We start from the raw sequence: 10,340 nt of genomic DNA, 5'->3' as shown, positions 1-10,340 counted from the left end.
CCCAAAGCGAGAATCATACCCCTAGACCAACGAGCCGCCGATGTCATTTCCCATTTGCATTGAGTTTCACTGCGCTGGTGGGAATCCAGCTCACAGAAGACCTGTTAATTCAGTTGAAATATTTTTATCTTTTCCTCAAACCACTTCTTTTTTCGAGCAGTTTCCTTGAACCTGCTCACAATTCGCCCCATAAAAAGAGATTTAGCGGCATCAGCGGCCGCATAGACTAATGGATTAGGCATCTTACTTCTGTTGCAAATTCTTCAGTTATCAGAAGATTGAAGGTTCAAGTCTTACAAAGGTCCTTTAATTATCTGGGCGACACTTTTTATATTCTGAATCTGGCGTGAAACCGGCCATTTTTGACAGTCCCTCATCTGAAGTAACGGAAGGCCTGTTGCTTACATTAAGCTGATTGTACATTATCAACATTGTAGATCTTTGTGCACGGGCAGGATAAGCGGTGAACTTGAATTTCTTTCAGGGTAGTTCTTATTAGATGCAAAGAGCAAGAAATGGAATGTCTGAGAACATTGCATCGGTGAGACGAGGTGGCTGAGAGGTTAAGGCGATGGACTGCTAATCTATTGTGCTCTGCACGCGTGGGTTTGCATCCCATCCTCGTCGTTACTGTATTACACGTTTGATGCTGATGCACTTTCCAAGCATTTCACTGAACCTTACTTGAAATACATTTTCGTGGAAATTGCACTGGTGTTGCTGGTCTGTGCCCCTGCGTTGCTCATATCTTGTTAAAATTAAAATATTCCAAGACATTTCTCAACCCACCTTGAATGAAAGTGGAGATGAGATCGCGAATCGGAGACAGCGAACCCTCTCTTCCTTCTTCCTTCCTCTGAGATTGGCACCGAATGAAAAGACTAGCGGCAAGAGAGGCAAATGATTAGGGAACAGGAACATGAATTTCAATAATATTTATCAAACTTAAAGACGAGATTTTCTGTTTTTGGGTCTTTGGTTGAGAGATAAATAATGCGCGAGTAATCCTCGTTCTTTTCAGCATTCTCTCATTGGATCTGAAGCCCCAGTTTAACATCTTACTAGAAAGACGGCACTGCCGACAGTGCAGCACTACCTCAGTACTGCCCTGGAGTGTCAGCCTGGATTATGCACTCAAGTCTCTGGAGTGAGGCTTGAGTATGCTGCCGCTGAGCCACGGCTGACACCTAAACTCAGTTCATTTGGCTGGAGTAAAATGACGGAGATAATGGGAAAAATGATAATGGAGTAAACTTTCAACTTGGCGTCCAAGATTAAACCGGGCATCGATTTAGAAACAGCCCGATTGATGTTGCCATGGATTTCATAAGCTTTGAAAAACAGGCCTGTCTATAATGGGCGTGGTCGTGATCAGTTGCGAATCAATCTGGGTCTGTTTGAACCAGGAGTGCTCACAGTCCCGCATCATTCTGTGTCTGTTTGAAATGGCAGAGCTCACAATCTCGGATCATGCCCTTTTTTTAGAAGCAGAGCGATTTCAGCTTTGATGACCAAGTTGTTGAGTTTAAGAAAATGTGTCAGGGCTCGTCCGGGATTTGAACCCGGGACCTCTCGCATTTTAATCGTGAAATGTCCAAAGCGAGAATCATACCCCTAGACCAACGAGCCGCCGGTGTCATTTCCCATTTGCATTGAGTTTCACTGCACTGGTGCGAATCCAGCTCACAGAGGACCTGTTAATACAGTTGCTATATTTTTATCTTTTCCTCAATCCACTTCTTTTTTCGAGCAGTTTCCTTGAACCTGCTCACAATTCGCCCCATAAAAAGAGATTCAGCGGCATCAGCGGCCGCATAGACTAATGGATTAGGCATCTGACTTCTGTTGCAAATTCTACAGTTATCAGAAGATTGAAGGTTCAAGTCCAACAAAGGTCTTTTAATTATCTGGGCGACACTTTTTCTGTTCTGAATCTGGCTTCAAACCGACCATTTTTGACAGTCCCTCAACTGAAGCAGCGGAAGGCCTGTTGCTTACATTAAGCTGATTGTACATTTTCAACATTGTAGATCTGTGTGCATGGGCAGGATAAGAGGTGAAGTGGACTTTCTTTCAGGGTATTTCTGCTTAGATGCAAAAACCAGGAAATGGAATGGCTGAGAGCAGTGCATGGTTGAGACGAGGTGGCCGAGAGGTTAAGGCGATGGACTGTTAATCGAGAAGGCGGATACCATCCTCGTCGTTATTACGTTTGATACTGGTCCCCTTTCCGAGCTTTTAACTGAAACTTGCCTAAAATAAACTTTCAAATGCAATTTCGTCAGAATCGCCCTGGTGCTCCTGGTCTGTGCCCCATGCATTACTCATATCTTGTTAAAATTAAAAGAGACCACTGCAATTCTTCAACATCTTGAATGAATGTGGAGCAGTGATCGTGATTCGGAGATTGTCGAACTCCTCCTTTCTTCTGCAGAGATTGTCACCGAATGAAAGGGTAGCGGGACCAGAGGCAAATGTTTAGGGAGCAGAAACATAAATTTCTCCTTTAGGAGGCAATGTAATTTCAAAAATATTTATCAACCTTAATGAAGAGATTTTCTGTTTTAGTGTCTTTGGTTGAGAGCTAAATAATGGGCGAGAAATCCTCGTTCTTTTCGGCATACTCTCATGGGATCGGAGGGCCCGGTTTAACGTCTTACCAGCAAGACGGGGGCACCAACAGTGCAGCACTACCTCAGTACTGCACGGGAGTGTCAGCCTGGATTATGTGCTCAAGTCTCTGGAGTGCTGCTTGACTTTGCCCCCGCTGAGCCACGGCTGACAGCTACACTCAATTCATTTGGCTGGAGAGAAATGACGGAGATAAATGTAAAAATTATAATGGAGTAAACCTTCAATTTGTCGTCCAGCAGAAGAGCGGGCATTGTAATCGGCCGCCTATTATAGAAACAGTCCGATTTATGTTGCCATCGATTTCATAAGCATTGAAAATCTGGCCTGACTTTAATGGAATGGGTCGTGGTCAGTTGTTAATCACTCTGGGTCTGTTTACACCGGGAGTGCTCACAGTCCCGGATCATTCTGTGTCTGTTTAAAATGGCAGAGCTCACAGTCCCGGATCATTCCGTTTTTTTTAACGTAGAGCGATTTCAGCTTTCATCACTGAGGTGTTGAGTTTAACTAAATGTGTCGGGGCTCGTCCGGGATTTGAACTCGGGACCTCTTGCATTTTAAGCCACAGAAATTCCCTAAGCGAGAACATACCCCTAGACCAACGAGCCGCCGATGTTATGTTTCAAGTTGCATTGCGATTCCCTGCGCTGGTGCAAACCCAGCTCGCAGCAGTCCTGTTCATTCAGTTAAAATATGTTTATCTTTTCCTCAATCCGCTTCTTTTTGCGAGCATTTTAATTGAATCTGCTCACAATTCTCCCCATAAAAAGAAGTACAGCTGCATCAGTGGCCGCGTGGCCTAATGGATAAGGCGTCTGACTTCGGTTGTCGAGGTTTTTCAGTTATCAGACGATTGCAGGTTCGAGTCCTGCCGCGGTCGTTCAATTTAACTCGGCGACACATTTTCTGTTCTGAATCTGGCTTCAAACCGACCATTTTTGACAGTCCCTCAACTGAAGCAGCGGAAGGCCTTTTGTTTACATTAAGCTGATTGTACATTTTCAACATTGTAGATCTGTGTGCATGGGCAGGATAAGAGGTGAAGTGGACTTTCTTTCAGGGTTTTTCTGCTTGGATGCAAAAGCCAGGAAATGGAATGGCTGAGAGCAGTGCATGGTTGAGACGAGGTGGCCGAGAGGTTGAGGCGATGGACTGTTAATCGAGAATGCGGATCCCATCCTCGTCGTTATTACGTTTGATACTGGTCCCCTTTCCGAGCTTTTAACTGAAACTTGCCTAAAATATACTTTCAAATGCAATTTCGTCAGAATCGCCCTGGTGCTCCTGGTCTGTGCCCCATGCATTACTCATATCTTGTTAAAAATAAAAGAGACCACTGCAATTCTTCAACATCTTGAATGAATGTGGAGCAGTGATCGTGATTCGGAGATTGTCGAACTCCTCCTTTCTTCTGCTGAGATTGTCACCGAATGAAAGAGTAGCGGGACCAGAGGCAAATGTTTAGGGAGCAGAAACATAAATTTCTCCTTTAGGAGGCAATGTAATTTCAAAAATATTTATCAACCTTAATGAAGAGATTTTCTGTTTTAGTGTCTTTGGTTGAGAGCTAAATAATGGGCGAGAAATCCTCGTTCTTTTCGGCATACTCTCATGGGATCGGAGGGCCCGGTTTAACGTCTCACCAGCAAGACGGGGGCACCAACAGTGCAGCACTACCTCAGTACTGCACTGGAGTGTCAGCCTGGATTATGTGCTCAAGTCTCTGGAGTGCTGCTTGACTTTGCTGCCGCTGAGCCACGCCTGACACCTGCACTCAGTTCATTTGGCTGCAGAGAAATGACGGAGATAAATGGAAAATTTATAATGGAGTAAACCTTCAATTTGTCGTCCAGCAGAAGAGCGGGCATTGTAATCGGCCGCCTATTATAGAAACAGTCCGATTTATGTTGCCATCGATTTCATAAGCATTGAAAATCAGGCCTGTCTTTAATGGAATGGGCCGTGGTCAGTTGTTAATCACTCTGGGTCTGTTTACACCGGGAGTGCTCACAGTCCCGGATCATTCTGTGTCTGTTTAAAATGGCAGAGCTCACAGTCCCGGATCATTCCGTTTTTTTTAACGTAGAGCGATTTCAGCTTTCATCACTGAGGTGTTGAGTTTAACTAAATGTGTCGGGGCTCGTCCGGGATTTGAACCCGGGACCTCTCGCATTTTAAGCCACAGAAATTCCCTAAGCGTGAATCATACCCCTAGACCAACGAACCGCCGATGTTATGTTTCAAGTTGCATTGCGATTCCCTGCGCTGGTGCAAACCCAGCTCGCAGAAGTCCTGTTCATTCAGTTAAAATATGTTTATCTTTTCCTCAATCCGTTTCTTTTTGGCGAGCATTTTAATTGAATCTGCTCACAATTCTCCCCATAAAAAGAGGTACAGCCGCATCACTGGCCGCGTGGCCTAATGGATAAGGCGTCTGACTTCGGTTGCTAGGGTTTTCAGTTATCAGACGATTGTAGGTTCGAGTCCTGCCGCGGTCGTTCAATTAACTCGGCGACACTTTTTCTGTTCTGAATCTGGCTTCAAACCGACCATTTTTGACAGTCCCTCAACTGAAGCAGCGGAAGGCCTTTTGCTTACATTAAGCTGATTGTACATTTTCAACATTGTAGATCTGTGTGCATGGGCAGGATAAGAGGTGAAGTGGGCTTTCTCTCAGGGTTTTTCTGCTTAGATGCAAAACCCAGGAAATGGAATGGCTGAGAGCAGTGCATGGTTGAGACGAGGTGGCCGAGAGGTTGAGGCGATGGACTGTTAAACGAGAAGGCGGATCCCATCCTCGTCGTTATTACGTTTGATACTGGTCCCCTTCCCGAGCTTTTAACTGAAACTTGCCTAAAATAAACTTTCAAATGCAATTTCGTCAGAATCGCCCTGGTGCCCCTGGTCTGTGCCCCATGCATTACTCATATCTTGTTAAAATTAAAAGAGACCACTGCAATTCTTCAACATCTTGAATGAATGTGGAGCAGTGATCGTGATTCGGAGATTGTCGAACTCCTCCTTTCTTCTGCTGAGATTATCACCGAATGAAAGAGTAGCGGGACCAGAGGCAAATGTTTAGGGAGCAGAAACATACATTTCTCCTTTAGGAGGCAATGTAATTTCAAAAATATTTATCAACCTTAATGAAGAGATTTTCTGTTTTAGTGTCTTTGGTTGAGAGCTAAATAATGGGCGAGAAATCCTCGCTCTTTTCGGCATACTCTCATGGGATCGGAGGGCCCGGTTTAACGTCTTACCAGCAAGACGATGGCACCAACACTGCAGCACTACCTCAGTACTGCACTGGAGTGTCAGCCTGGATTATGTGCTCAAATCTCTGGAGTGCTGCTTGACTTTGCTGCCGCTGAGCCACGGCTGACACCTACACTCAATTCATTTGGCTGGAGAGAAATGACGGAGATAAAGGGAAAAATTATAATGGAGTAAACCTTCAATTTGTCGTCCAGCAGAAGAGCGGGCATTGTAATCGGCCGCCTATTATAGAAACAGTCCGATTTATGTTGCCATCGATTTCATAAGCATTGAAAATCAGGCCTGTCTTTAATGGAATGGGTCGTGGTCAGTTGTTAATCACTCTGGGTCTGTTTACACCGGGAGTGCTCACAGTCCCGGATCATTCTGTGTCTGTTTAAAATGGCAGAGCTCACAGTCCCGGATCATTCCGTTTTTTTTAACGTCGAGCGATTTCAGCTTTCATCACTGAGGTGTTGAGTTTAACTAAATGTGTCGGGGCTCGTCCGGGATTTGAACCCGGGACCTCTCGCATTTTAAGCCACAGAAATTCCCTGAGCGTGAATCATACCCCTAGACCAACGAACCGCCGATGTTATGTTTCAAGTTGCATTGCGATTCCCTGCGCTGGTGCAAACCCAGCTCGCAGAAGTCCTGTTCATTCAGTTAAAATATGTTTATCTTTTCCTCAATCCGTTTCTTTTTGGCGAGCATTTTAATTGAATCTGCTCACAATTCTCCCCATAAAAATAAGTACAGCCGCATCAATGGCCGCGTGGCCTAATGGATAAGGCGTCTGACTTCGGTTGCTAGGGTTTTCAGTTATCAGACGATTGCAGGTTCGAGTTCTGCCGCGGTCGTTCAATTAACTCGGCGACACTTTTTCTGTTCTGAATCTGGCTTCAGACCGACCATTTTTGACAGTCCCTCAACTGAAGCAGCGGAAGGCCTTTTGCTTACATTAAGCTGATTGTACATTTTCAACATTGTAGATCTGTGTGCATGGGCAGGATAAGAGGTGAAGTGGACTTTCTTACAGGGTATTTCTGCTTAGATGCAAAAACCAGGAAATGGAATGGCTGAGAGCAATGTATGGTGGGGACAAGGTGGCCGAGAGATTAAGGCGATGGACTGTTAATCTATTGGGCTCCATACGCGAGGGTTCCGATCCCATCCTCGTCGTTATTTCGTTTGATATTGGTACACTTTCCGAGCATTTAACTGAATCTTGCCTAAAATAAGCTTTCAACTTCAATTTCGTCAGAACCGCCCTGGTGCTCCTGGTCTGTGCCCCATGCATTACTCATATCCTGTTAAAATTAAAAGAGACCACTGCAATTCTTCAACTGCTTGAATGAATGTGGAGCAGTGATCGCGATTCGGAGATTGTCGAACTCCTCCTTTCTTCTGCTGAGGTTGTCAACGAATGAAAGAGTAGCGGGAACAGAGGCAAATGATTAGGGAGCAGAAACATAAATTTCTCCTTTAGGATGCAACGTAACTTCAAAAATACTTTTCATCCTTAATGACGAGATTTTCTGTTTTAGTGTCTTTGGTTGAGAGCTAAATAATGGGCGAGAAATCCTCGTTCTTTTCGGCATACTCTCATGGGATCGGAGGGCCCGGTTTAACGTCTTACTAGCAAGACGGGGGCACCAACAGTGCAGCACTACCTCAGTACTGCACTGGAGTGTCAGCCTGGATTATGTGCTCAAGTCTCTGGAGTGCTGCTTGACTTTGCTGCCGCTGAGTCACGGCTGACACCTACACTCAGTTCATTTGGCTGGAGAGAAATGACGGAGATAAATGGAAAAATTATAATGGAGTAAACCTTCAATTTGTCGCCCAACAGAAGAGCGGGCATTGTAATCGGCCGCCTATTTTCGAAACAGTCCGATTTATGTTGCCATCGATTTCATAAGCATTGGAAATCAGGACTATCTTTCATGGAATGGGTCGTGGTCAGTTGTTAATCACTCTGGGTCTGTTTAAACCGGGAGTGCTCACAGTCCCGGATCATTCTGTGTCTGTTTAAAATGCCAGAGTTCACAGTCCCGGATCATTCCGTTTTTTTTAAAGTAGAGCGATTTCAGCTTTCATGACTGAGGTGTTGAGTTTAACTAAATGTGACTGGGCTCGCCCGGGATTTGAACCCGGGACCTCTCGCATGACATCAGCCACAGAAATTCCCGAAGCGAGAATCATACCCCTAGACCAACGAGCCGCCGATGTTATGTTTCAAGTTGCATAGCGATTCCCTGCGCTGGTGCAAACCCAGCTCGCAGAAGTCCTGTTCATTCAGTTAAAATATGTTTATCTTTTCCTCAATCCGCTTGTTTTTGCGAGCAGTTTCCTTGAATCTGCTCACAATTCTCCCCATAAAAAGAGGCTTAGCAGCTTCAGCGGCCGCGTGGCTTAATGGATGAGGCGTCTGACTTCGGTTGCGAGTTTTTCAGTTATCGAAAGATTGCAGGTTGGAGTCCTGCCGCGGTCGTTTAATTAACTGGGAGACGCTTTTTCTTTTCTGAATCTGGCTGCAAACCGACCATTTTTGACAGTCCCTCAACTGAAGCAGCGGAAGGCCTTTTGCTTACATTAAGCTGATTGTACATTTTCAACATTGTAGATCTGTGTGCACGGGCAGAATAAGCGGTGAAGTGAACTTTCTTTCAGGGTATTTCTGCTTAAATGCAAAAAGCAGGAAATGGAATGGCTGAGAGCAGTGTATGGTGGAGACGAGGTGGCCGAGAGATTGAGGCGATGGACTGTTAATCTATTGGGCTCTGTACGCGTGGGTTCTGGATCCCATCCTCGTCGTTATTACGTTTGATAGGGATTGCCAGCGAGGCCCACGTTCCAGGAAGGAATAAAAAGAACAGTTTTTTCGCGCATGATGTTGCTTAATGAAGGGATTGTTGATGAAGTGCCTGTCTCACTAGATGCTACTTGACCTGATCAACGTTCGCTCCATCATATATTTTTTATTTTGAACTTTGCAGCGAGCATTTCTTCGGGCAAAAACAAAATCAATACAATTTTATGACAGGAGTGGGTTTCGAATCCACGCCCCCGAAAAAATGGAGTTTTAATTCAGTGCCTTCGACTGCTCGGCCACGCTACCACACCCGTGTGATTTTATTTCTGATACTGGTGACTGATAATTGAAAGCCGGCATTGAGTCAAGGGCTTTGCATTGAGAAAGAAGGAAACAAAGAGCTTTCTGAGCTCTGTTTATGGAGCGAGGTGGTTGAGGGGTTAAGGCGGTGGGTCGCTAATCATCTGTGCTCTGCACGCATTGTTTGAATTCTACCGTTATTGTATTTAAGACTAGATCTTTTTCAACGCATCCAAGACTCCTGAGTCCTTTCCTTGCCCAATCCGCAGTGGGAAGTTTTGTTTTGCTGCCTCACTCTATTTGCACAAATCAGCAAAGTCCTCGTTTCAGCCCAAACTGTTTCTTGCACGGAGGTGTTGAAATTGTAAGCTATAAGTTACGTGAAGTGTAATTGAAAGTGGACAGTGACGTCTGGTAAAAGGAAAATTTCTCTTCAGATGCTGCCTGATCTATTGAATATTTCCAATATGTTCTGTTTTAATTTTGTGCTTTCACTGTAGCAGTTTACCCGACAACACAAAACTTGCCTCAAGGGCGCAGTTTCAGGCAAAACGTTTCTGCGCTCTTCTCACATACAAGATCTACTTACCTTTCCCCACACACGATGTAAAGGCAGCTGTTTCTGCCCACTTTCTCCTGCACCGCAACATTCCAAACACACGTTGCTCCTGGCATCAGGGAGTCTCAGAGTTTCTCAGAGGGGATTGCCAGAGCAATGGGGAGCTCAGAAGCTGTGAGGGAATTGAAGGGTTTCTGAGATAGTATCACGTGGGTATGAGGGCTCTAAATGGATACCAGAGAGAGTAACGGACACTCAGAAGGTATTATAGAGGGAAAGGGAACTCAGGAGGTATCAGAGAGGTTTAATGAGCGCTCGGGAGGTATGAGAGTGTGTAAGGGGCGCTCAGAATGTATCGAAGAGGGTACGGGACGCTGAGGAGCTATCAGTGAGAGTAAGCAATACTCTGGAGATATCAGAGTGAGAAATGAACACTCAGGTTTTATCAGAAAGATTGAGGAACGCTTAGGTGGTAGCAGTGAGTCTGGTGGAACATGAGTTTTTATCGTGTAAACTTCACATTGTCTAAATATCAACATGGTTAATGAAAGCAAAGTTGAATCCGAATGTAACAGCTGGTCTGCCGTGTCCTAAGTGGGGACTGTAACGATCAATAACATGTCATTCTATAGTGGACACTAGGTGGAGCCGTAGAGCTGTGTAGAGCTGTATATAAGACTGCACTACCCAGCTGTATATATATTAAGACTACATTACCCATGAGGCACTAGGCTACCCACAAGGAAGCAGTCAAGATGGAAGCCTCTACAGATACTT

The 10,340-nt window shown here is 45.0% G+C and overlaps 3 non-coding genes across 3 annotated transcripts; 1 reads left to right on the top strand and 2 right to left on the bottom strand.

Moving 5' to 3' along the window:
* Positions 1-1,541: 1,541 nt before the first annotated feature.
* Positions 1,542-1,629, bottom strand: trnap-ugg (transfer RNA proline (anticodon UGG)). The gene is given in 2 exon segments: positions 1,542-1,577; positions 1,594-1,629. It is a non-coding gene; the product is annotated as a tRNA-Pro (tRNA).
* Positions 1,630-3,422: 1,793 nt separating this feature from the next.
* On the top strand, positions 3,423-3,514 carry trnar-ucg (transfer RNA arginine (anticodon UCG)). Its single transcript is given in 2 exon segments — positions 3,423-3,459; positions 3,479-3,514. It is a non-coding gene; the product is annotated as a tRNA-Arg (tRNA).
* Positions 3,515-8,021: 4,507 nt separating this feature from the next.
* On the bottom strand, positions 8,022-8,113 carry trnap-cgg (transfer RNA proline (anticodon CGG)). The gene is made up of 2 exons: positions 8,078-8,113; positions 8,022-8,057 (listed from the first exon to the last, which is right to left on the bottom strand). It is a non-coding gene; the product is annotated as a tRNA-Pro (tRNA).
* Positions 8,114-10,340: the final 2,227 nt, after the last annotated feature.

This window comes from Somniosus microcephalus, unplaced genomic scaffold (assembly GCF_052327205.1).
Source record: "Somniosus microcephalus isolate GS21.2 unplaced genomic scaffold, FLI_Smic_1.0 unresolved_chr1, whole genome shotgun sequence".
Classification (NCBI taxonomy): domain Eukaryota; kingdom Metazoa; phylum Chordata; class Chondrichthyes; order Squaliformes; family Somniosidae; genus Somniosus; species Somniosus microcephalus.
The sequence above is the reverse complement of the archived record's forward strand: the minus strand, read 5'-3'. Positions and strand labels throughout refer to the sequence as shown.